This window comes from Spinacia oleracea, chromosome 4 (genome assembly GCF_020520425.1).
Source record: "Spinacia oleracea cultivar Varoflay chromosome 4, BTI_SOV_V1, whole genome shotgun sequence".
NCBI classification, from domain to species: Eukaryota; Viridiplantae; Streptophyta; class Magnoliopsida; order Caryophyllales; family Amaranthaceae; genus Spinacia; species Spinacia oleracea.
The window spans coordinates 106,068,860-106,094,807 of record NC_079490.1 but is presented as its reverse complement, the minus strand read 5'-3'; the positions used below and the strand labels follow the sequence as shown (position 1 = coordinate 106,094,807).

Below are 25,948 nucleotides of genomic sequence, written 5' to 3'. Positions count from 1 at the left end.
TTACAAACGATTTCAGTAGATATGGCTATATTTAATTAATGAAACACAAGTCTGAGTCGTTTGAGAAATTCTGAGAATTTCAAAATGAAGTAGAGAATCAACATGGCAAGAAAATCAAAGCTCTAAGATTAGATCGAGGAGGTGAATATCTTATCCATGAGTTTGATGACCATCTAAAAGAATGCGGTATTCTTTCTAAATTGACTGCTCCTGGGACACCTCAATGGAATGGAGAAACAAGACCTTACTCGATATGGTCAGGTCAATGATGGGTCAAGCCGAACTTCCTTTACAATTTTCGGGACATGCATTGCAAACAACAGTACTCACACTGAATCGTGCTCCGTTAAAAGCTTTTGAAAAGACTCCATACGAATTATGGACTAGGAAACTTCCAAAGTCAAGCGATTAATTTCGGACAAGGTCGATCCAAAATCTGACAAATTTTCTTCGTTGGGTATCCAAAAGAAACAAAGGGGTATTACTTCTTCAGCAAGTCAGGGAACAAAGTATTCGTTGCTCGTGACGGTGTCTTTTTGGAAAGAAATCATATTTCCAAATTGACAAGTGGGAGAATAATAGACCTCGAAGAGATTCATGACAAACAACGAACCAAGAACATTTTAGAAATAGTTCAAGGTGAAGAACCTCCAAGGCCTTTGGAAGAGCCAGTGGGAGTAGTTCCTCAAGACATTGTTTCCCCTCGTAGGTGACATAGAACTAAGGTTCAGCCGGACAGATGGACAGGCGTCCTCTTGACTGAAAACTTAGATGTTCTCTTATTAGATAGTGATGAACCTATCACTTACAAGCAAGCTATGACGTGCCCAAGCTCCACTAATTGGTTAGAGGCCATGAAATCTTAGATAGACTCCATGTCTAAAAATCAAGTCTGGGATTTGGTAGATTTGCTGGATGGGTTTACACCTATCGGATGCAAATGATTCTTCAAATTGAAGAAAGACAAAATTAAAATTCTACACATATACAAGGCTGGATTGGTAGCAAAAGGTTACAGGCAAGTTCACGGCGTTGACTACGATGAAACCTTTTCTCCAGTCGCTATGCTTAAGTCTATTCGGATAGTCCTTGCGATTGCCGCATTTCATGATTATGAAATATGGCAAATGGATGTCAAAACTGCCTTCTTGAATGGCATTCTTGAAGAGAATGTGTTTATGACACAGCCGGAGGGTTTTGTCGATCAAAAGAATCAAGGAAATGTATGCAAGCTTAAGAAATCCATCTATGGATTAAAGAAGGCATCAAGGAGCTGGAATAAACGATTTGATGAAGCAGTCAATAAGTTTGGCTTCATCAAGAATCAGGACGAATCTTGTGTATACAAGAAAGTCAGTGGGAGTAAAATTGCATTCCTAGTCTTGTATGTAGATGACATACTGCTTATTGGAAACGCCATTTCTATGCTGGAGTCTGTAAAGACTTGGCTTGGAAAGTGTTTCTCAATGAAAAACTTAGGAGAGGCACAGAGGCACAGTACATATTGGGCATCAAGATCTATAGGGATAGATCTAAGAGGATGATTGGGCTAAGCCATAGCACTTACATTGACAAAGTGCTTGCTAGGTTCAATATGATGGAAGCTAAGAGAGGCCATCTACCCATCACACATGCCACATATCTAAGCAAGACTCAGTGTCCCAAGACATCTGATGAGCATAGAAAGATGAGTGGAATTCCATACGCTTCGGCTATTGGATCCATCATGTATGCTATGATATGTACAAGGCCGGATGTTTCGTTCGCACTCAGTGCAACGAGCAGGTACCAGTCAGATCTAGGTGAGGCGCAGTGGACTGCTGCCAAGAATATCCTAAAGTACCTAAAAAGGACTAAGGATCAGTTTCTGGTCTATGGTGGTACAGATGAGTTGATTGTTAAAAGCTATACGGACGCAAGATTTCAAACCGACAGAGATGATTTCAGATCACAGTCTAGTTTTGTGTTATGCCTCATTGGCGGAGCAGTAAGCTGGAAAGTTGCTAAGGAAAGCACTATTGCGGATTCTACAACTGAAGCCGAGTACATTGCTGCCTAAAAAGCAGCAAAGAAAGCTGTTAGGATTTGGAAGTTCATCGAAGAACTTGGGGTTTTCCCCTACATTAAAGGACCAATGGCTTTGTATTGAGACAATAGCGGAGCCATTGCCCAGGCAAAGGAGCCTAGGAGCCACCAGAAGTCCAAGCACGTACTGCAGCGATTTCACACACTTCGAGAAATCGTTGAAAGGAAAGAAATCGAGATTTGCAAGGTTAGAACTGACGACAACGTCGCGGATCCATTGAGTAAACCGTTGCCACAAGTGAAGCACAATGCACATGTAACAACCATGGGAATCAAGCATATTGGAGAATGGCTTTGATTTTCTAAGTTTTGTTTTAGAACATCTGTTAGATCTGTGTTTAAAACAATTGGTTTAACCATTTCATATTTATGAAATTCTTCATTTCATATTCATTTAATTTGTTTTAGTATTAAATGAAAAGTCCAAGTGATTCAAAACATTCAAATGGGATGTCAAGATGGATTCTTCGACAAAGAAACACCCATAGGTGAAATTGAATATTGAAGTCACAAAGCATCCCTAATCCAGGTCATTGAAAGGTGGACAACCAATGACTAATGAAGATTAGATTGCAAGTAGATTTGTAGTTGGGTTTCTTGAACTAGATTGATTGGATGTCGGAATCTTTTTCATAGATTCTTATTGGATCTTGTATCGAATTGACCATGAGAACACTTTAAGAGATTAAAGTCATGTCATAAGCAGTTCTCATTAATGGTGATTAGAACCATTCCTCAGAACATGAGTAATTATGAATGCTCGTTTGAGAATTAGTTCGCTCTAATGCTCGTAAAACATCGCACCGTAAAAGGAGGCTATAAAAGTAGTTATTGGGCGTACTATGAATCAAAGTGAGTGTTCATAGATTGCAAGAATGGATTGTCCTCCTATCTTTGATAGGATATGGCGTTGTTGTGTAACAAGGCCTCTCGTGGAGTTAGATACTGTGCAAATGCATGGCCATGCTCAGAATGGTTAAGGCTTAACCTTCTGTAAAAGTTTAACAGTTGAACTCAGTAATCCGAGAAACACTTCTTGAACTAATAAGGATCGCTTGGATCTTACCTTATGTTCAGCAAGTAACACTAAGCGACAAAGGAATGTGAATGTATACTTGTCTGAATGACAAGTGGGAGACTGAAGGAAACGGTGCATTAGTCTAATACGAAGGTTCAGATTAATTACGAACAATTAATTCAGTGAGATCAAGTGATCGGAACAGCTAGCTAGAGCAATGCTTCCGATCAGTGAGTTCTAATCTATATTAGGCTCACAGCTTACTCTTGACTGAACCTATCAGGTCACATCAATGGCATGTAACAGATCACCGAATTAATTGAATCAAAAATTCATTTAATAGCTTTTCGTGAATTAGTTCGGAAAAACATAATATACAATATGACGTTGGATCGAAATCGTATATCGTATCGCGAATATTTGTAAGCTAGGCGAAACAAATAATCGTATCGTACGGCGGTGATTCGTCAAGTACAATACGATAAATAATAGCCGTAAGGAGTTGGTCGCGAATACGAGCCGCAACGAAAGCTGCCGGCCCATCGAGCCGCCCAACGAGCCAGCAGCTCACGTGCAGCAAGCAGCCAGCCCGCAAGGCTCGGTGTGTGCACACAGGGAGTGCAGCAATGCAGCGAGCAAAGCAGCGAGGCCCACGGCTGCGATGCCCGCATGTCGCTGTGGGCTTTGGGTGTGCGTGTGTTGTGGCCGATTGAGGCCTTGTGCCTTGGCCGGTCACATTATAACCTAAGGGTTATAACACACAAACACAATTAATGTTTTTCTAACCCTAACCTAATTCTAAATTAAGTAAGTTCAATTTTGCCTCCGTTCATAACTGTTCTTCCCAAAAGCTAATCACTCTTGAGCATTGTCTAAGCTACGAATATCAAGACGGATCTGAACGTGTCGGTGAACCAAATAGAGGAACGACGATTGGAGTTATTTGTTCGTGTTCGTGAATCGATAAACTAGGGAAAACACGCTTCGAATGTAAGTTTGCTTAATCTGTGCTTTATGTTAGGTTATGATACATATGACATTACATAGATCATGCGGAAACAACCATTAACCCAGGAAACATATTATTTACACATAATCATTTAGCATAGTTTAGATGCATACTCTTTGTTGCGTGCCTTCCCTAGCTGCGCCCGAACCGAACAAGAACAAGTCTTTTAGGACTCCAAGTGTCGTCCCTCCGTAGATAGTCCACAGCACGTCCGGATCCGCCTTAAGATTGACCAACTAGAATCGCCCTTAAGGTACTAGAAAATTTCGGCACTTTTGAGCAAGATGTGTGTTTGATTTTCTCTCAAAAACTCACTTTTGAATACTTTGAAACTTGTGTATAAATTATGACCCCTAGGCCTTTATTTATAGAGTTATGGAAAAGGAATCGTAATCCTAGTAGGATGCGAATTAATTGGAATTAGAATTCTACATGAATTCTACTTAATCAATTTATCCAATAGGAATAGACATTTAATCATACACTGACTCTTGCAGATTCAGGAATCTCGCATGAGCTCAAACTCACACACACACGGCAGCCACAAGGGCTGCCCACGCATGCGAGCAGCAGCCCACGCAGCAAGGCCCACGCATCCGTGGCCTTGGCGCGCGCTGGGCTTGTGGCGTGCGTGCTTGCTGGGCGACGGCCTGGCTTCGTGCTGGGCCTTCGTCCGGCAGGCCTCGTCCGATGCTAATTCGTACGATACGCTTCCGATTAAATTTCCATTTCCGGAATCTATTTCCGATACGAACAATATTTAATATTTCCGATTCCGGAATTAATTTCCGTTTCGAACAAATATTTAATATTTCCGCTTTCGGAATTATTTTCCGATTCCGGCAATATTTCCGATTCTGACAATATTTCCGTTTCCGGCAATATTTCCGATTCTGGTAATATTTCCATTTCCAACAATATTTTCCGATACGTACCATGTTTCCGTTTCCGGCAACATCTACGACTTGGATAATATTCATATTTCCGATACGATCCATATTTCCGTTTCCGGCAATATCATCGTTTCCGGAGTATTCATTTCTTGCCTGTGACGATCTTAGCTCCCACTGAAACCAAGATCCGTCGGTTCCGAATATTCATAGATGGAGTATTTAATGCCATTAAATACTTGATCCGTTTACGTACTATTTGTGTGACCCTACGGGTTCAGTCAAGAGTAAGCTGTGGATTAATATCATTAACTCCACTTGAACTGAAGCGGCCTCTAGCTAGGCATTCAGCTCACTTGATCTCACTGAATTATTAACTTGTTAATTAATACTGAACCGCATTTATTAGACTTAACATAGAATGCATACTTGGACCAAGGGCATTATTTCCTTCAGTCTCCCACTTGTCCTTAGGGACAAGTGTGCATTTCCTAATTCCTTTGTCGCTCGATGCTTGCTCTTGAACATAAGGTAAGAGTTGTCATCCTTATTATGTCCAGAGGTGTTCCTCGGTTTCAGAGTTCAACTGATCAAATAAACAGATAATCATAGCCTATGATTCATCCGAGCACGGCCATGCATTTCACAGTTTCTAGCTCTCCGAGTGGCCTTGTACAACTTTTAAGCATCTCATCCCGATTTATGGGAGGACAATCCCAATCTTGCGATCTTGAGATTAGACTTCGTTTGATAGGTGATTACCTGAGCGTTGCCTTTATAGCCTCCTTTTACGGTGCGACGGTTGGTCAACGTCAAAGTAACCAGTTCTCAAACAAGTAATCTCAAATCACTCAGGTATTGAGGATTTAGTGTCTAATAATTTAATGAAATTTACTTATGACAGACTTTCATCTCTTACAGTAAAGTTTCATAGGTCTTGTCCGATACTAGTCTTCCCAAAGTAAGTATCTATGCAAATGATTATGACATTGCCATGTCCACATAGTTCAAGAAACAGAACTACTAGTCATCTTGCACTCTAATCGTCTAACGTTTTCTATGCGTCCAATTTTATAGAAAACTCCAATTAGGGACCATTTTCAACCTTTGACATTCAAGTTCACTTGATAGACATTTCTTAGTCACAGGACTGGTCCTGACAGTCTATCTTGAATATATCGTCAAGTTGAAGGGACTCATCATTTAATAAACCACAAATTAAATGGAAAAATGAATTCCTTTCATTTATTGTGAATGATTAACCAATAATGTTTTACAAAGATTTAAACTCTAAAACTTTAAAACATTAAACAGAGACATCAAAGCCATTCTCCAATATGCTTGATTCCCATAGCTGCAGTGTGCGAGTTGTGCTTCGCTTGCGGCAGAGGTTTAGTTAATGGATCTGATATGTTGTCATCAGTTCCAATTTTGCTTATCTCGACTTCTTTTCTTTCAACGAACTCTCGTAGAAGGTGAAATCTACGAAGTACATGCTTGACTCTCTGGTGGTGTCTAGGCTCTTTTGCCTGTGCAATAGCTCCGTTATTATCACAATACAGGGCTATTGGTCCTTTAATGGAGGGGACTACACCAAGTTCTCCTATGAACTTCCTTAGCCATATAGCTTCCTTTGCTGCTTCATGTGCAGCAATGTACTCCGCTTCAGTTGTAGAATCCGCAATGGTGCTTTGCTTAGCACTTTTCCAGCTTACTGCTCCTCCGTTGAGGCAGAAGACAAACCCAGACTGTGATCTGAAATCATCTTTGTCGGTTTGGAAACTTGCGTCCGTATAGCCTTTAACAATTAATTCATCATCTCCACCATAGACCAGGAAGTCATCTTTGTGCCTTTTCAGGTACTTCAGAATGTTCTTGGCAGCAGTCCAATGCGCCTCTCCTGGGTCTGACTGGTATCTGCTCGTAGCACTGAGTGCGTACGCAACATCCGGGCGTGTACATATCATAGCATACATTATTGAACCAATCAATGATGCATATGGAATCCCATTCATTCGTCTACGCTCATCAAGTGTTTTTGGGCACTGAGTCTTGCTTAGAGTCATTCCATGAGACATGGGTAGGTAGCCTCGCTTGGAGTCCGCCATCTTGAACCTATCAAGCACCTTATTGATATAAGTGCTTTGACTAAGTCCAATCATCTTTTTAGATCTATCTCTGTAAATCTTGATGCCCAATATGTACTGTGCTTCTCCTAGATCCTTCATCGAAAAACATTTCCCAAGCCAAATCTTGACAGAGTTCAACATAGGAATGTCATTTCCGATAAGCAATATGTCGTCGACATATAATACTAGGAAAGCAATTTTGCTCCCACTGACCTTCTTGTATACACAAGATTCGTCCGCGTTCTTGATGAAACCAAAGTCACTGACTGCTTCATCAAAACGTATATTCCAGCTCCTGGATGCCTGCTTCAATCCGTAGATTGACTTCTTTAGCTTGCATACCTTTTTAGCATTCTTTGGATCCTCAAAACCTTCAGGCTGTGTCATAAACACAGTTTCTGTTAAAACGCCGTTTAAGAAAGCAGTTTTGACATCCATCTGCCATATTTCGTAATCGTAATATGCAGCGATTGCTAACATTATTCGAATAGACTTTAGCATTGCAACTGGTGAAAAGGTTTCATCGTAATCCACACCGTGGACTTGCCTGTAACCTTTCGCAACCAATCTAGCTTTGAAAACTTCAAGTTTCCCATCCTTGTCCTTTTTCAGTTTGAAAACCCATTTGCTTCCAATGGCTTGGTAGCCATCTGGCAAATCGACCAAATCCCATACTTGGTTTTCAGACATGGAGTCTAATTCAGATTGCATGGCTTCTTGCCACTGCTTGGAGCTAGGGCTCGTCATAGCTTGCTTGTAAGTCGCAGGTTCATCACTTTCAAGTAATAGAACGTCATAGCTCTCGTTCGTCAAAATACCTAAGTACCTTTCCGGTTGAGATCTATATCTTTGCGATCTACGCGGGGTAACATTTCTAGATTGACCATGATTCTCACCAGATTCTTCTAAAGATCTCTGAGTTTCATCCTGAATGTCATCTTGAGCATTCTCTAGAGTTTGTTGTTCGACTCGAATTTCTTCGAGGTCTACTTTTCTCCCACTTGTCATTTTGGAAATGTGATCCTTCTCCAAAAAGACACCATCTCGAGCAACAAACACTTTGTTCTCAGATGTATTGTAGAAGTAATACCCCTTTGTTTCCTTTGGATAGCCCACAAGGATACATTTGTCAGATTTTGGATGAAGTTTGTCTGAAATTAATCGTTTGACGTATACTTCACATCCCCAAATCTTTAAGAAAAGACACATTTGGAGGTTTTCCAAACCATAATTCGTATGGAGTCTTTTCGACAGCTTTAGACGGAGCTCTATTTATAGTGAGTGCAGCTGTATTTAGTGCATGTCCCCAAAATTCTAATGGAAGTTCGGCCTGACCCATCATTGACCTGACCATGTCTAGCAAGGTTCTGTTCCTCCGTTCTGACACACCGTTCCATTGTGGTGTTCCAGGAGGAGTCAATTCTGATAGAATTCCACATTCTTTCAGATGGTCATCAAATTCATAGCTCAGATATTCACCGCCTCTATCAGACCGCAGTGCCTTAATCTTCTTGCCTAATTGATTCTCTACTTCACTCTGAAATTCCTTGAATTTGTCAAAGGATTCAGACTTATGCTTCATTAGGTAGACATAACCATACCTACTGAAGTCATCAGTGAAAGTGATAAAGTAGCTGAAACCACCTCTAGCATTTGTACTCATTGGTCCACATACATCTGTATGGATTAAACCCAATAGTTCATTTGCTCTTTCTCCGACTTTAGAGAAAGGTTGCTTTGTCATTTTGCCAAGTAAACATGATTCGCATTTACCATAATCCTCTAAGTCAAATGGTTCTAGAATTCCTTCCCTTTGAAGTCTTTCTAAGCGTTTCAAGTTTATATGGCCTAATCGACAATGCCACAGATAGGTGAGATCTGAATCATCCTTTTTGGCCTTTTTGGTATTTATGTTATATACTTGTTTGTCGTGATCTAATAAATAAAGTCCATTGACTAATCTAGCAGATCCATAAAACATCTCTTTAAAATAAAACGAACAACTATTGTCTTTTATTATAAAGGAAAATCCCTTAGCATCTAAGCAAGAAACTGAAATGATGTTTTTAGTAAGACTTGGAACATGGAAACATTCTTCCAGTTCCAAAACTAGCCCGGAGGGCAACGACAAATAGTATGTTCCTACAGCTAATGCAGCAATCCGTGCTCCATTTCCCACTCGTAGGTCGACTTCACCCTTGCTTAACTTTCTACTTCTTCTTAGTCCCTGTGGATTGGAACATAAGTGTGAGCCACAACCTGTATCTAATACCCAAGAAGTTGAATTAGCAAGTATACAGTCTATAACGAAAATACCTGAAGATGGAACGACTGTTCCGTTCTTCTGATCTTCCTTTAGCTTCAAGCAATCTCTCTTCCAATGCCCCTTCTTCTTGCAGTAGAAGCATTCGGATTCAGAAGTGGGTTGACTGACCTTCCTCTTTGCAGATTTGGCGCCAGTTTGCTTAGTTGGGCTGGCCTTGTTGCCACCTTTCTTAGCATTCCTCTTCTTTCCAGATTTCTTGAACTTGCCCCCTCGCACCATAAGCACATCCTGCTTATCACTTTTGAGCGTCTTTTCAGCGGTCTTCAGCATACCGTGAAGCTCAGTGAGCGTTTTGTCCAGACTATTCATACTGTAGTTCAGTTTGAACTGATCATACCCGCTATGAAGAGAATGGAGGATGGTGTCTATAGCCATTTCCTGAGAAAATTGCTGATCCAGCCGACTCATATTCTCAATGAGTCCAATCATTTTGAGAACATGTGGACTTACGGGCTCGCCTTTCTTAAGCTTGGTCTCAAGAATTTGCCTATGAGTCTCGAATCTTTCGACTCGAGCCAGATCTTGGAACATGTTCTTTAACTCACTGATGATTGTGAAAGCATCTGAGTTGATGAACGTTTTCTGCAGATCCGCACTCATAGTGGCGAGCATTAGACATTTCACATCCTTGTTGGCATCAATCCAACGATTGAGGGCTGCCTGAGTGATCCCGTCGCCTGGAGCTTCGGGCATCGCCTCATCTAGGACATACTCCTTTTCTTCCTGCATAAGAACTATTTGCAAGTTCCTTTGCCAGTCAAGGAAGTTTTTCCCGTTCAACTTCTCCTTTTCGAGAATTGATCGAATGTTGAATGAATTGTTGTTTGCCATATTAAAAACTACAATTGAAAAGAATAAACAAATAAATAACCATTCACAGTTTCTCTTAATAAACTTAAATTCTAGCATACATGCATAATTCAATGTTTATTAAGCATTTTATTCAAGTTATGTGTTCCGGCAGGTGTGAATAAAATGATTCCAAGATCCTAAAATCATTGAAGAACTAAGCACAGTTTGTCGACTTAATCCTAGAACATCTTAGGTAAGCAAAAGCCTTTTGCTAATAGTCTAGAAACTATTCTTGGTTGATAGGTACGTCTAAGAACTTATTAGGTAAACCTATCGAATTTGCCACGACATAAAAGGACTCCTTACTTATATCGTTGAGTTTCACCAAAACTAACATGTACTCACAATTATTTGTGTACCTTGCCCCTTTAGGACCAATAAGTAACACCTCGCTGAGCGAAAACTATTACTAGATTGATGTAAAGGATATCCAAGCAAGTGTATATTTTGGCATGGCACCTTTTAACTCAATTTTTAAGTTTGGAACTTAAGGCTCTTACTATGTTGGTTAGATTTTAAGTGAACTAAAATCCTTAATCATGCAACATAATCAAGCTTTTGATCTCATGCATTTTAAGACATATTTAAAGCAATAAATAACTTAAAACATGCATAAGATATTTGTGATCTAGTATGGCCCGACTTCATCTTGAAGCTTTGACTTCAAAGTCCGTCTTGAAAATCTCCGTGGGAGGCACCATTTTCTTCAAATAGGATAAGCTATAACTAATTACAACTATTTGATGGTACGCAGACCATATTTGAATTGAAAAATAACTTTGGTGCTTTAAACCAATTACATTCAAATTAATGGTACGCAGACCATATTTTCTATCCTATTTGGGCCATACTAGTCACTTCATAACCTGCAAAACAGTACATATACAATATATACCATTCACCCATTCATTATCATGAATGGCCCACATAGCTGGTTAGTAAAACACATTATGCATCACGTAAACATTTGCAGCAATTAATCAAGGTCACCAATAATCTACCAATTATTCAGTCCTTATTAATTCTAATCGAGTTGTTTTAACCTTAAGGATTTGTAGACCTAATCAAGAGTTTATGACTAAAAAGCGCTCCCACTCAAACCAATAAATTCATATGCTTTACTAATTTTAAACATAAAATTGTATTTCTAGTCTAACCGGAAACATACAAATTTAATTAAAATTTAAAGCTCATATAAATTTATAATTGAATCCAAAAATTTAATTTAATTTCAGTCGCATTTAAATTAATTCATGATTTTAATTTTAGTAAAATAATTAGAATAAATTCCATTTATTATAATTATAATATTCAAAATTAAAATCCAAGAAATTAATTCAAATTATTAATTTTAAAATTAATTAAAATTACGTGAACTGAAATTTTCAAATTAAACATTCAAAACGATCTAATCGTAACGCAAACACCCTACGCGTTGCACGCCCATGGGCCGCACGCACACAGCCATTGCTGGCCATGTGCGCGCAGCCCATGCGCTCGTCGCATAGCTGCTGCTGTCTCATCGCAAGCCTCCGCACAGCGCCCCATCGCACGCGAGCTATCGCTCGCAGTGCGCGCGCGAGATCGCTCGCTGGGCGCGCTGGCTCGCTCGCTGTGCGCGCGAGCCATCGCTCGCTGGGGCGCGACATCGCTCGCTGGGCGAGCGACATCGCGCGCTGCGCGCGCGAGCCATCGCTCGCTGGTGCGCGACATCGCTCGCTGGGCGAGCGACATCGCGCGCTGCGCGCGCGAGTAGTGCTGGGCGCAGCGCTCGTGGCACGCGAGCTTGCGCTCGCTGCGCGCGAGGCTGCGCGCACTTGTGCGAGGCAGCGCGCGTTGTGGCGCAGCTCGCTTGCTGCCCACACGCGACTGCCTTGGCTCGCCCCTCGCCCATGCCCATACGTTCATTGCTCGTGGCACACGACACAAGGCAGGGCTGCTGCCTTGCGCTCGTGCACTACGCCCTTGCTCATTGCATTCGTGCCGCACGGGCGACGAGCTCCCTTGCTCGTCGTCGCATGCCCGCATTATACAACACCCCTTAAGGGTAACACGAAGCGTCCATTGCTTCGCGCGTGCAAGTTATTTGAACGAATCGCATAAAATTTAAAATTTATATTTAAAATTAATGACAAATTAATAAATAATATTAATTTCATAATTTTAGGGCGAAAAATCGAAAATTTATTATCCAATTGATTTCCGATTGATATGGATTCAAGTCTAGGTCATAAAAATTTAAAATTTATCGTAAATTTACAATTTTTATGGTGGTTTTTAATCATAGGTTTCTAATTAAATTACAATTAATTATGAAAATCAAATTAATTCTAAATTATTCTAATTTTCAACAAATTAATCATAATTACAAATTAGATTGCATAATTAACAAGACTAGGCATTCAAACTTGTTAAACATATGCAATAGGTCAATCAAAAATTCAAGATTTATCAACAAGAATCGCAAATATTTAATTTAACATCTTAAATTTACGAAATTTTGCATTCGAAAAACTAAAACCTTCGAAAAGTCATAGTTAGGCTTCGAATTTGAGAATTCTGGGTTCGGCAGAAAAATACTATTTTTGTCAAAATTTTAGAATGCCTTTTACATGCGGAATTGACACAAAAATCACTCAATTCGGATGAGTAACGAAGAAACTGCCGAAAAACTGCGTACATATAATTAAATAAACGCAATTTGCAATTAATTAACAATTACGAAAATTAATCACCCCTTTTAATTCTTGCAAATTTGTAATATTTAACCATGTTCATGCAATTTAGATTATGAAAATAATAAGGGGCTCGTGATACCACTGTTAGGTTATGATACATATGACATTACATAGATCATGCGGAAACAACCATTAACCCAGGAAACATATTATTTACACATAATCATTTAGCATAGTTTAGATGCATACTCTTTGTTGCGTGCCTTCCCTAGCTGCGCCCGAACCGAACAAGAACAAGTCTTTTAGGACTCCAAGTGTCGTCCCTCCGTAGATAGTCCACAGCACGTCCGGATCCGCCTTAAGATTGACCAACTAGAATCGCCCTTAAGGTACTAGAAAATTTCGGCACTTTTGAGCAAGATGTGTGTTTGATTTTCTCTCAAAAACTCACTTTTGAATACTTTGAAACTTGTGTATAAATTATGACCCCTAGGCCTTTATTTATAGAGTTATGGAAAAGGAATCGTAATCCTAGTAGGATGCGAATTAATTGGAATTAGAATTCTACATGAATTCTACTTAATCAATTTATCCAATAGGAATAGACATTTAATCATACACTGACTCTTGCAGATTCAGGAATCTCGCATGAGCTCAAACTCACACACACACGGCAGCCACAAGGGCTGCCCACGCATGCGAGCAGCAGCCCACGCAGCAAGGCCCACGCATCCGTGGCCTTGGCGCGCGCTGGGCTTGTGGCGTGCGTGCTTGCTGGGCGACGGCCTGGCTTCGTGCTGGGCCTTCGTCCGGCAGGCCTCGTCCGATGCTAATTCGTACGATACGCTTCCGATTAAATTTCCATTTCCGGAATCTATTTCCGATACGAACAATATTTAATATTTCCGATTCCGGAATTAATTTCCGTTTCGAACAAATATTTAATATTTCCGCTTTCGGAATTATTTTCCGATTCCGGCAATATTTCCGATTCTGACAATATTTCCGTTTCCGGCAATATTTCCGATTCTGGTAATATTTCCATTTCCAACAATATTTTCCGATACGTACCATGTTTCCGTTTCCGGCAACATCTACGACTTGGATAATATTCATATTTCCGATACGATCCATATTTCCGTTTCCGGCAATATCATCGTTTCCGGAGTATTCATTTCTTGCCTGTGACGATCTTAGCTCCCACTGAAACCAAGATCCGTCGGTTCCGAATATTCATAGATGGAGTATTTAATGCCATTAAATACTTGATCCGTTTACGTACTATTTGTGTGACCCTACGGGTTCAGTCAAGAGTAAGCTGTGGATTAATATCATTAACTCCACTTGAACTGAAGCGGCCTCTAGCTAGGCATTCAGCTCACTTGATCTCACTGAATTATTAACTTGTTAATTAATACTGAACCGCATTTATTAGACTTAACATAGAATGCATACTTGGACCAAGGGCATTATTTCCTTCACTTTATACATGTTTCTTTTATTTGGGGATTGTTCCGCACATGTTAATATGTTTTTAACTGTATTCCCCTACAATAATGTGCCAGAGGATGAAATCAAAGATGAGTTTCTCGCATTTACAAAATCTCGGAAATTGGTTATCAATCCGCAAAGGGTGATGAAGCTTTCGGATAACTCAACCGGTCCCGCGTACTTGCCCATCCTTGAAGATCTGGCAAATATACTTCGAGGGGTTTTTTGTTTCGTGAACTGGTACTGTCACTATCACCAATGTACTACGGATGTAGTACTAAGGGAACTTTCCCTAATCATGAACATGAAGCCGAAGATTGACCTGACCATCATTCCGACGTACACCTTCCCCAACAAAGTGGCAACCACCATATTCGTGGGTCCTTACACCGACGCCGTTCATCTAATGCAAGTACCTGACACGATACTAGAAGTTGACATTGAGGTGCATCTTTGGAGAACACCAGTGATGGAGCGAAGGTACTACTACATTAAAATGACATCCATGCTGGATTCGGGGGACGACAATAAGCTTGTGGTGCCTAAGGGGTCGATGTTTGTTTGTTGGAATGTCAAAGACATGAAGAGACCCTCATTCGTTGATAATTTTCAGATGTTGGTAGCGACACATTCCCTGTTGGTATTTGTCTTGACTGAGTGTCGCATTTCCAAAGACATGATCAATCACGCCCTCGCTCCACTAGAGAACCAGTACATGTACCGTGCTGAAGTGTTCGGGGACGAGGACTGTGTTGGAGGTCCCAACGTGGTTGTTGTTATGTGGAAACCATTCGATGTTTATCCACGATTTTGGCTTAGAGGATATAGGGTTGAGGGTGCATTGCTCGGAGCTACTTTTACGGTAATAATTTAATATTTTATTTCTATTATTAATATTTATTGTTTAAATATATTTATTGTTAATATTTATTGTTTATATTTAAAATTATGCTATATTATCATACCCCTTGTTTGTGACTTCTTTGTTTCATACGTATTTACTATAAGTTAGTTACTTCATTGCTTGCTTTTGAATTGTTTGACTAAGAGTATCTGGTTACTTATTAACCATAAATAAGTAATTTAATCGGGACTTGTTGGTACATGGATTTAAACTATTTGGTTAATTAGAAGGGGTTTGACTAAAAGTATTTGGTTACTTCTAAAAAAGTAATTTGGTTATTTAAAGTATTTGGTTAAATAAGTAATTTTATAAATAAGTAATTCGTACTTGCTGTAATACCTCTTATGGACAGTCGTTAAACCAACCGGGAGAAATAAGAAGGATCCCTATCCCAACCCCAATAAGAAGGATCCGTATCCCAACCTCCGAGGAAGAGGAATCATCATAAGAGAAATGGGATGAGGACATGGCGGCCATGTACAGGCCCGGGGATCGGATCTACCGCGGTTGATGACGACCCCTCAATACATGATTGGAATACCTAAACGGGGATATGATCGACCGCGGGTGGATGATGCGTTTATTAATTATGCTACTTTTAACTCTTGTTTTTATGTTGTGAACACTGAATGTAATGTACATACTAATAATTATTCTTAACATTTAGTGTTTAGCTATCTATGATAACCCTTCGTTTTTTAATCCATGTTAATTGTTGCATAATGGAGTTACGGTATGATGTTTTAATTTTAACAACGTGCTTGCTTGTGACTTGTTTGTTGCATACTTATTTACTATGAGTGAGTTACTTGATTACTTACTAACCATAAATAAGTAATTTAAAACCTCTTAATGACTTGTTTGTTGCATACTTATTTACTATGAGTGAGTTACTTGATTACTTACTAACCATAGATAAGTAATTTAAAACCACTTAATGGACAGTCGTTAAACCAGCCAGGAGCAATAGGAAGGATCCCTATCCCAACCCCCTTTCCACTTGAAGAGGAATCACTTGACTTTCCAGACTTTGACTTTCAGACTTATCTGGATGAGAAAGAAGGGTATGATGTCATGGTGTCTTGGTACAGGGACTCTGGACTTGATGATGACCCCTTAATACATGATTGGAATATCTAAACGGGAATCCGATCGACCGCGGGTGGATGCGTTTATTAATTATGCTACTTTTTATATATCTCTTATTATGATTTACGTACACTATCTTTTATGTTGTGAAGAATGAATTCAATGTTTATTAATTATTTAATGACTAATGAATTTTTAATAATTATTGTTTTGTTTTCACCGTTATTATTCACAAATGAGGAAACACTAACGGTAAATACGGAAATTGTCAAGGACACCTCCCTCTTTTATAACATATCTATCTTTTTAAGACACACACCTCTCTCTATTTAAGACACCTACCTCCCTAACTCCCTCTTTCCTTTCTAGCTTATCTCCATTTTCTCTCTCCCTTATTTCATCTTTATCCACATAATGCCTACCAATTTCAGTTCCAGTTTCATTGTAAACTTCAACAACTATATGTGGAACTCCTTGGTAAGTAAGCTAATAGGAAAAGTTGTTAGAAAATTCTAAACTTAGTTTATACAAATTGTCTATTTAATATATAAATTTTATTTTATAATGAATGAAGGTTATTCCACATACTTTCAACCCAAATCCCACCGAACAACTCGTAGGTAGTCGTTTGCTCCGCCCAAACACGGACGCTTTTTGGAATGTTAACATCGCATATGGCTTAGATGCCCCATATACAATCGTTGGTGATGGGTGGGACGTTTCCTTAGGGATAACCGAGTATGCGTCGGAGACAATCTTCACTTCCATTACGCCGGCTGCGATCTGATAATGGTCGATGTTGTGACCCCCACTGGCGTGTTCAAGATATATGGAGAGCAACTCGAAGAAGAGGATTTTCGTGGACGTCTAAGGGTATGTCCGTAATTATTGTTGTTTACGTGTGATAATCTGTTTACAGAATAATTATGTATGTGTTTTTACATCATTACATTTAATTTGATACTACTCCCCTATAAAGAGTTACTATTTTGTTATATATTAATTTTATTGACATTTATTCTTTAATCGCTAACCCAAGTACCAATCCCCTATAAAGAGTTGTTGTGACTAGTGATTTTTCAGAGTCTCCCCCCTTTCAAATTTCTCTTTCAGAGTCTTCCCCCTTTCGTCTCCCCCTTTCTTCATCAATGGGTTATCATAATAACCAAAATCAAAACACAGCCTACCAATCTGCCTTAAGCCAAATTTCATCCAAACGTATGAGATTGTTGTATCATCCAAAATATTTTTGTTAGTTCAAAGGCTCAACGTCAACCGAAGCCGAACTCGATTTAAACTACACACGCCACTATGATTCATATTATCACTTGAACAAGGGGGAGCAAGTTCCAAATGATGTAATTCGTGGCGAACTTCTAGCATCAACGTTGAAACGAAAGATTTTCACTAATCCTACAAGAATTATGGTGCAATTAGACGGCACGACGGTCCGTCTTACGTGCCACTTCTTGAAGACCTCGGTGGTAACTTTCATCCTGTCGTCCCCCTCTTCGTCGAATGGGTTTGTGACTACAACGATGATGCTGATGGCATACCATTTGATCTTGCTCCTATCATAGCGTTGAAGCCGAATATCAACCTAGACGCTCCAATTTACGCACTACCCATTCGAGAGGCCTCAATATTTATCGGCCCTTATACCGACGCCATTCATCAAATGGAAGTACACCGAACTGTGAGGGAAGTCACCATCTTAAATTCACAGAGACAATAGGACGACGGTATTATATAGTCAATTTTAGTTCCATCCGGGGTAAATTAGAGGGGGTTACATATGTTGTGCCGAGAGGTGCGGTGTTTCTGTGTTGGAACGTGAAGGACATAGGCAGGCCATCATTTGTTGATAATTTTAGTCTACTTTTTCAGAAATACTCACCTACGGTGTTTGTTTTAACAGAATCTTGCATTAGTAACGAAATGATGAAGGTTGTTTTCGATCGAATACCGGGGTTATATATTTTTCGTTTACTTGGGGTGCAATCAGGCGGCCCGGGCGGGATTGTGATACTCTGGAAAAGGTTTGAAGTACACCCGCTCTATGCTGTTCGGGAACTTGGTCAGATGGCTAATGTTACTTTTAAGGTAACTATTTATCAAACATGCAGGTGTAGTTGTTCGATTTCATTGTGATTGGATTTCGTTTGCCATTTTATATTCATTCTTTTTATATTAATTCTATTTTATATTCATTCTATTTATATTCATTCTATTCATTGGATTTCCATTTCATATTCATTCTATTTGTATTAAGTTTAGGACGTTTTTCTTGGTCGTCGCCCGGACTTTTCATCAAAAATCAAGTGTATGAATTCAATTACTTAATTCTACTATTTGTTCTTTTGAGGTTACAGTCTTTGAATCAACCTGGGGCTAGATCAAGGATTTATATCCCTATCGTGCCCTCTCGTCCATCCTGGAGGTCCGAACTTGAAGAGAAAGAGGAAGAGGCCAGAAGAGGAAGAGGAAGATGAAGACGATCTTTTTGAGGGAGAGGAAGAGGAAGATGAAGACAATCTTTTGGAGGGAGAGGAAGAGGAAGATGTGAGCATGTGTTCAATTTGTTCAACTTGTTCAAGTTCTGAGCATATGGACGATGAGTAAAGGGGAGCCGCGAGTGCCCCTTTGTTTAGTTAAAGATGTGTTTTGTTTTTAATGTAGTGTATCTATGGTGCTTTTAATGTAGCGCATCGATTGTGTTTAGAAATCCTTATCAAATATTAATCTTAATGTTATCAATCTTAATGTTATTGTCATCCCTTCTACGTGTTTAATGTTATCAATCTTAAGTGTTAAAGATTTAACATTTTACGTATTATCACTTAGAGGCATTTAATTTAAAAGACAAGTTTCGAAATAGAATACATACTAACACACATTAATTGTAGAGTCCACTTATTTAAAAGATACTACGTAGCACACATTAAAAAGAAACTCCATACTAACACACAGTTTTCGGTTTACTACATACTAGCATACATGCTAAAACTGCACGAGAAATCATAAAAATCGACTACATAACACACATTAGCTAAAATACTACTACTGGTTTACATCCGTAACACAAGGACAGAGAGTGGTGGAGTACGAAATAAATCGTACTACACGACTTGAACTACGCACATTAGTAGATATGACTTCCAACTGCCCATAATGTTGCCCATGCGGGAAATATCTATATATGTAATTTCCATGACGGAATACCAAGATCTTACCCACGAGACAGAAATCATTTGTCCATAGATAAGGGCTAGTGATGCTTAAACTTTGAACCACGTCTATGCTAATTTGTTCACGCCATGAATTTATCTCTTGCATGTATTCAGTAGCGTCTAATACCCATAAAGTAAGAAGGCCTTGTTGGGGATGGTAATTAGCCAAACAAATAGATTCGAAATACGATTTGCCTGGGTTATGTTCCCATCAAAAAATTTGTAATGGCCAATGAGTGTTAAAATATTCAGTTGCTCTTGTGGGCAACGCAATGAATGCGGAGGTTCCATGTTTAACATTGTAATGTAATATGTAAGGCATATAAAATTTAGAACCTTTAAATAAATAATCACCGCAATCCGAAATAACATACAATCCATCACGGCATGCCACCAGGTCATCGAAAATCAATCTCCTGTCGCCTATTTGAAGATTGGCATGTTTCATAATGAACTCACCGTTGGTAAGAATGTGGACGTCATACCCGCCCTTTCATTAACCTCCTTCATCATCAATATCAATGTGCATTCACTACTACAAAAATAGCCTAAGAAACCGGGCAAAACAAGGCAAAGAAACCTCACTTTATACGGTGCCTAGGTAGTAGGTCACTTACCATAAGAGACCAGAATTTTCGTCTGGTTTCTTTGATATATGTAAGAAACCGATTTTGACAGAAAACTGGGTTCTTAGATCCTTTCCTGTGAATTTAAATACAAAGAATAAGGCACCGAATTGATGAAATATGCGGTTTCTATGACTGTACTAGGAAACCACTTCATTACAAAGTGTGGTTCCTTTGATTTTTGTAAGAGACTGTATTTTAAGCATCTACGGTTTCTTTGACACTCCTCTGGTATGAACGTGTGCAGTCTAAGAAATGGATTTTTTTGATTTTTTAAATTGTTCTTAATTAAATTTTAAATGGACGCTAACAACCAATAAATTATTGGCAGATAATATATTTTCAAATTACATGGTATCGGTTAGATTCCATCCAATATCCAATGGTATAATAACAATCCAACAACTCTATACATATGCACAAAAATTATCGAAACTGTCAATATAGCAACTTCTTGTTCTCCAAAGCAATAAATTAAATAAAACTAATGTAACATAACATTCTCCAAACTCTGATCACAAGTTCAAGTTGACATAACACAAACTCTCTTATGCAGATCGATATGTTGTCTCAAACACATTCTCTACTACCATGATGACAGGATAACTGATCACCACATGCCCCTAGGCAGGCTGCAACCATTAGGGTCTGAGCAACTCCTAAGCTTCTACGAACTCTCCTATAGTCTTGAAAAACTTCCTGCAATTAACAATAATGTGTGAGAAAAGACCTCAGAAATTCAATGCAAGCTTCAATAAAAAAGGAGAGTACATACAAAATTTTGTTCATCAATACAAAAAGAATGATTTTAGCAAACAATGTCCTTAATGCAGTGGCCTTTAAGGGTGCAAAATGAATTAGCATTCAGGACACAAGAAAGATGAAGACACTATGCATGCTTCATTGCTGGAAAATAATCAGAATCAATGAACCTGGATATAGTAAATTGTTATAGATTAATGTACGTCTTTTATTAGCAACTCGACCAACAATACAGTGAGTTTAAAAGACAGTAAAATGTAACATTGCAGCATCGGCATCGATTTTCCCATGATGTGCAGATTTGTTGACACCCCTGAAGGAGTGGAAGCGGATTAAGAAATTTTTGGCACCGCCACATTGTGCATACACAATGCCATTACACCCTTGTCACTGCAGGTTACAATTCACCAGTGACTATACCAGTTCAACAGATATGAACTATAAAAGCACTTTGTTACACACTCACCATCTAACCATGACTTGATTGCATAATTTATTTTTCTTTCCATCTATTATTACAATATGTTTCTGTTTATTCCGATGTTTAAGTAACGGGTGAAATCCATCCATCAAAAGATTCAGAACATTCTAAAAGCATATAATTACAAAATCCGGGGAACCAATCTGTAAGCACAAGAAAGGAGAAGAGCCGGTCTAAAAAAATGGGAAATTCATAGCAATAGTATGATCAACAACATAAATATTAGAAAGGGCATGATACCTGAATAATGTCAGCATTACCCTTTGCTACACCAGAGGCAACTGTGCCAATCCCAGCTTCTGCTACTAGTTTAACTGATACCTTTTCCTTTGGGTTAATCTATATAATTTCAATAATGAGTTAAAGCTCCATTCACTTGTCAAAGATTCTTTATGACATCCAATTAAAGAGGTGTTTACCTGATGAAGGTCATAAATCAACTGTGCAAGATCTTCAATGGAATAAATGTCATGATGAGGTGGTGGAGAGATAAGAAGAACCCCAGGTTTTGAGTTTCTCAATCGGGCAATATATGCACTAACTTTCTTTCCAGGCAATTGACCCTCTTCACCAGGCTAAGAACCCTGTGCAATTTTTATTTCTAATTGATCGACATTAACCAAAAATGTTGGAGTGACACCAAAACTCCCAGATGCAACCTGGAGAAAGCAAAAGGATCCAACTGTTAAAGAATTGCATATCAACTTTCCACAAGAACTTGGCAGGATTTTCTTCATGGCACTAAAAAGTTGAGACTCTACAAGTGGTCATCTGAGGCAATTAGTACATTAGTAGAATCGTTGTAGTTACAACAGCTCAAGGAAATAGCTAATAATATCAAGTCACCTGCTTGATGGCACTAGTTGATGTGTCTCCATTCTGAAGACCTTTAAGATGAGGCAGAGTAGGCGAATACCCATCAACCACATCGGTCAGGGGCCGCCATCTTCTTGGATCCTGAGAAAATGAATGCGGTCAATAACTAGAGGACATATATTGTAAAAAACATAACATAAAACAGAAGCGCAAAGATCGTTAAGCAGGGGAAGTTTTTCATAGAAGAAAGTGAATACCTCACCACCTTCTCCTGAGTTGGATTTTCCGCCCAACCTATTCATCGCAATCGCAATTGCTTCGTGTGTTTCCCTAGAGATAGCTCTAAGGGACATTCCACCAGTACAAAAGCGTTCAACAATAGATGTAGCAGGTTCAACTTTACCAACAGAAATTGGCGCCCGATCACTTTTGAACTCCTGAAGATCACGAAGTACCTGAATTAAGTTCATTCCATGTTATCTTTTCAAGAGATCTTGGAATTTTAATTAGTTGGCCACCACGAGGATAATATTCAAATTAACTGTATCACCACAATACTTGGATAACAACGATACACCACACTTAGAGAAGTAAGGATACATATGCAAAAGAAAAGTGATAGATTTTTAATGTGAGACTTCTTCTCTTAATATACTGATCTTAGTTTAGTGATTGCATGTCATTACTGTAGAAGTCAGCTCAATTTATTTATTTATTTTTATATCAGAGATTTTTTTTTTTTGCCCATAGCTCATAGCATATTTTGATCTGGAAGCAGCTTTTGGTTTTGTTTTTTTTATTACTGCAATTGTTCTTTTGGAGAGTTGACAACACTTACTAATTATGGTTTCATGTAGAATGAACATAACCTATTGTTTTTAGTAATTCCGGAGACCAATAAAATACTATATTGCTCTAGTAGATTTAAGAAGATTGACGATTTTTTTTATTTGGGGAGCTACTGATGAGAAGGATGTTGCACTATATGACAAGAACAAATGTAGTTTGACATGATAAATGAAACTATTGTATTTCCTGAAATCTTGTAGTATCTATACTGCGTTGGGACAATATATCTTATGTGTTTTGAACTTTCAATTTAGGACAGGAGTTAACTCACAGCTTGATTTGCAGGTATCAGGGCATGATGGTGGGACTGGAGCCAGCCCAATAAGTTCTATTAAGCATGCGGGTGGTCCTTGGGAACTTGGACTATCAGAAACCCACCAGGTTGGTGTAGTATAGAAAGGTTCCAAAATGTGTCTTGTTGGTTCTGTAATGTCTCTTTAATTTTACTAACTAAATATTACACAGATCCTTATTTCAAATGGACTTAGAGAGAGGGTCATTCTCAGAGTGGATGGAGGGTTAAAAAGTGGGGTTGATGTCATGATGGCTGCGGCAATGGGTGCTGATGAGTATGGTTTTGGTTCTTTGGCAATGATAGCTACTGGTTGTGTTATGGATTGCATTTGCCACACGAACAACTGCCCTGTTGGTGTTGCTAGCCAGGTATACATAGTTTTGTTTGTTTGTACACTTAAAATCGCTTATCTCTCCAGTGGCTGTCGTTTCTTACAACTACATTCTCACATAAATTAATTTTAGAGAGAAGAATTATGAGCCCGGTTTCCTGGTGTGCCCGGTGATCTGGTGAACTTCTTCCTGTATGTTGCTGAGGAGGTAATTGACTTTTTGGCTTGATGACGGCGCTTTAAAAGACACCTTCTGAACTACATTACAAGGAGGAACAATAGCTAAATTCCAAATGGCGTTACAGTTCACTCCTTCATAAAGAGTTTAGTAACAGTACAACAATGACAGCAATGACACAAGAGGAGTCATGAAAGCCCTATCTAATAGATACATTATCATCCAATATCAGGGGATTTCTTCCAAAATGAACCTCTATTTGAGTCAGGAAAATCACAATGACTAAAGTGTACTATTGTTTTATGCTGCCAACATCATAAGAGTAACAGAAAGAATATTTTCTAACCTAAAAAAAAATATAAGTTCCACCCTACCCCCTGAATTTCACTATTAATCAATAATCACTTAAATCCAATAAACTACCTTCGAATTCTGACAAAACGTGAAGTTACATTGAAACGAATTACGATTTTAAAAACACAAAAAAAAAGCACAAATTAACGATATATAGTATATACTCAATCTATACAAATCAAAACCTAATTTAAAGAGTGAAATGAAAATTGCACAGATCTAAACCAATAATATAAATAGAACAAACCAAACGATAAAATTAAATTGCAAAGAAACTTTTAAAACCATAGACGTTCAGAATATGAAAAAAAGAACTAAAACTATAAAATTGGAGAGGAGAGACAAATAAATTAAAATCGCAATGGAAGACAAACAAGAAGCAATATCACTGAGAGGATACCTTGAAATTCAAATTGAAAATTCGTCGTGAGAAGGGGAGCGCCCGCCGGTGAAAGAAAGCCCCGTCGGGTGAGGGGAATCGCATCCGTGTGAAGGTTTTTGTAGGCTGCTTTCGCTGCTCAGGTTATGATCTACGAAGTATTATTATGTTGAGAGTCTTTACAGTAGAGACTAAGGGTTTTGAAGCCAGGGAAGGACAAGAAGACCGATATTCAATGGAGTAGGCGGTTTTCTTAATTTTTTTTATCTTAATTTTTTAATTTTTTTTTACTACTTTATTGCTTTTTAAGGGTTATGATATGACTGAGAAACTGGTTTTGAAAGATCTCCGGTTCCATTGATTCTTTCTTAAATATAATATATCTAAGAAACCATATCTTTTAGGTATTAGGTTTCTTATATTTTTCCAAAGAACCACACTTCTAACATAATTGGTTTCTTTATCTAAGAAACCTAATAAGTGACTTATGCGGTGCCCTAGCAATGATTACTTACGCCATTTTTGTAGTAGTGATTGTAAACAATAAAAGGGTATAATCGATTGGGTGATTATTAATTTCCATTCCAAAACCATAACCACAAACTAACAAGCATGACAATTATCGGACATGTTGTAAGTTACCTTTACTTCACGAGGCCAGTCGATGTAACTCCACATTTGTATTGCTGGATTACCAATAAATATCATTGAAGATTCCTCTTCCTCTCCATATGTTGTGCCCACAAGTAAACCATTACTAGGTGCTAGGAGACGACGATAGTTTTTCTTCAACCATATCTTCGATTCCATGGGAATATCACATGCGTTCAATGTTTCTGGAAGAAAATAAACCCAAACAAGTGTGTCCACTCCAAGTGGCCATGACCATTCTTGGATGATCAAGGATTCTACTTCCTTGGTTAGTGAATTTTGACATTGATTATGAATCAAAACCTTATTAGAAAGGTAGTTTTGGCATTCTTTAGACGTAGCCGCAAATCTAAGCAATGGTTTAACAGATAACAAAGACATTATCTCGAAATGAATTGCATCCATTGACATACCTACGAAAGAAAAAGCTTCATAAATTACATGCAAGGGAAAGGCGAAAAAACTGAAGATGATAAGGATGTGTAACACAAAGGATTCGTTACATGACTATTCTGATTGTTTTGC

At 38.7% G+C, this 25,948-nt stretch overlaps 1 pseudogene; it reads right to left on the bottom strand.

The window, feature by feature from the left end:
* Window positions 1-20,623: 20,623 nt before the first annotated feature.
* LOC110797592 (ferredoxin-dependent glutamate synthase, chloroplastic-like) lies at window positions 20,624-25,092 on the bottom strand (annotated as a pseudogene).
* Window positions 25,093-25,948: the final 856 nt, after the last annotated feature.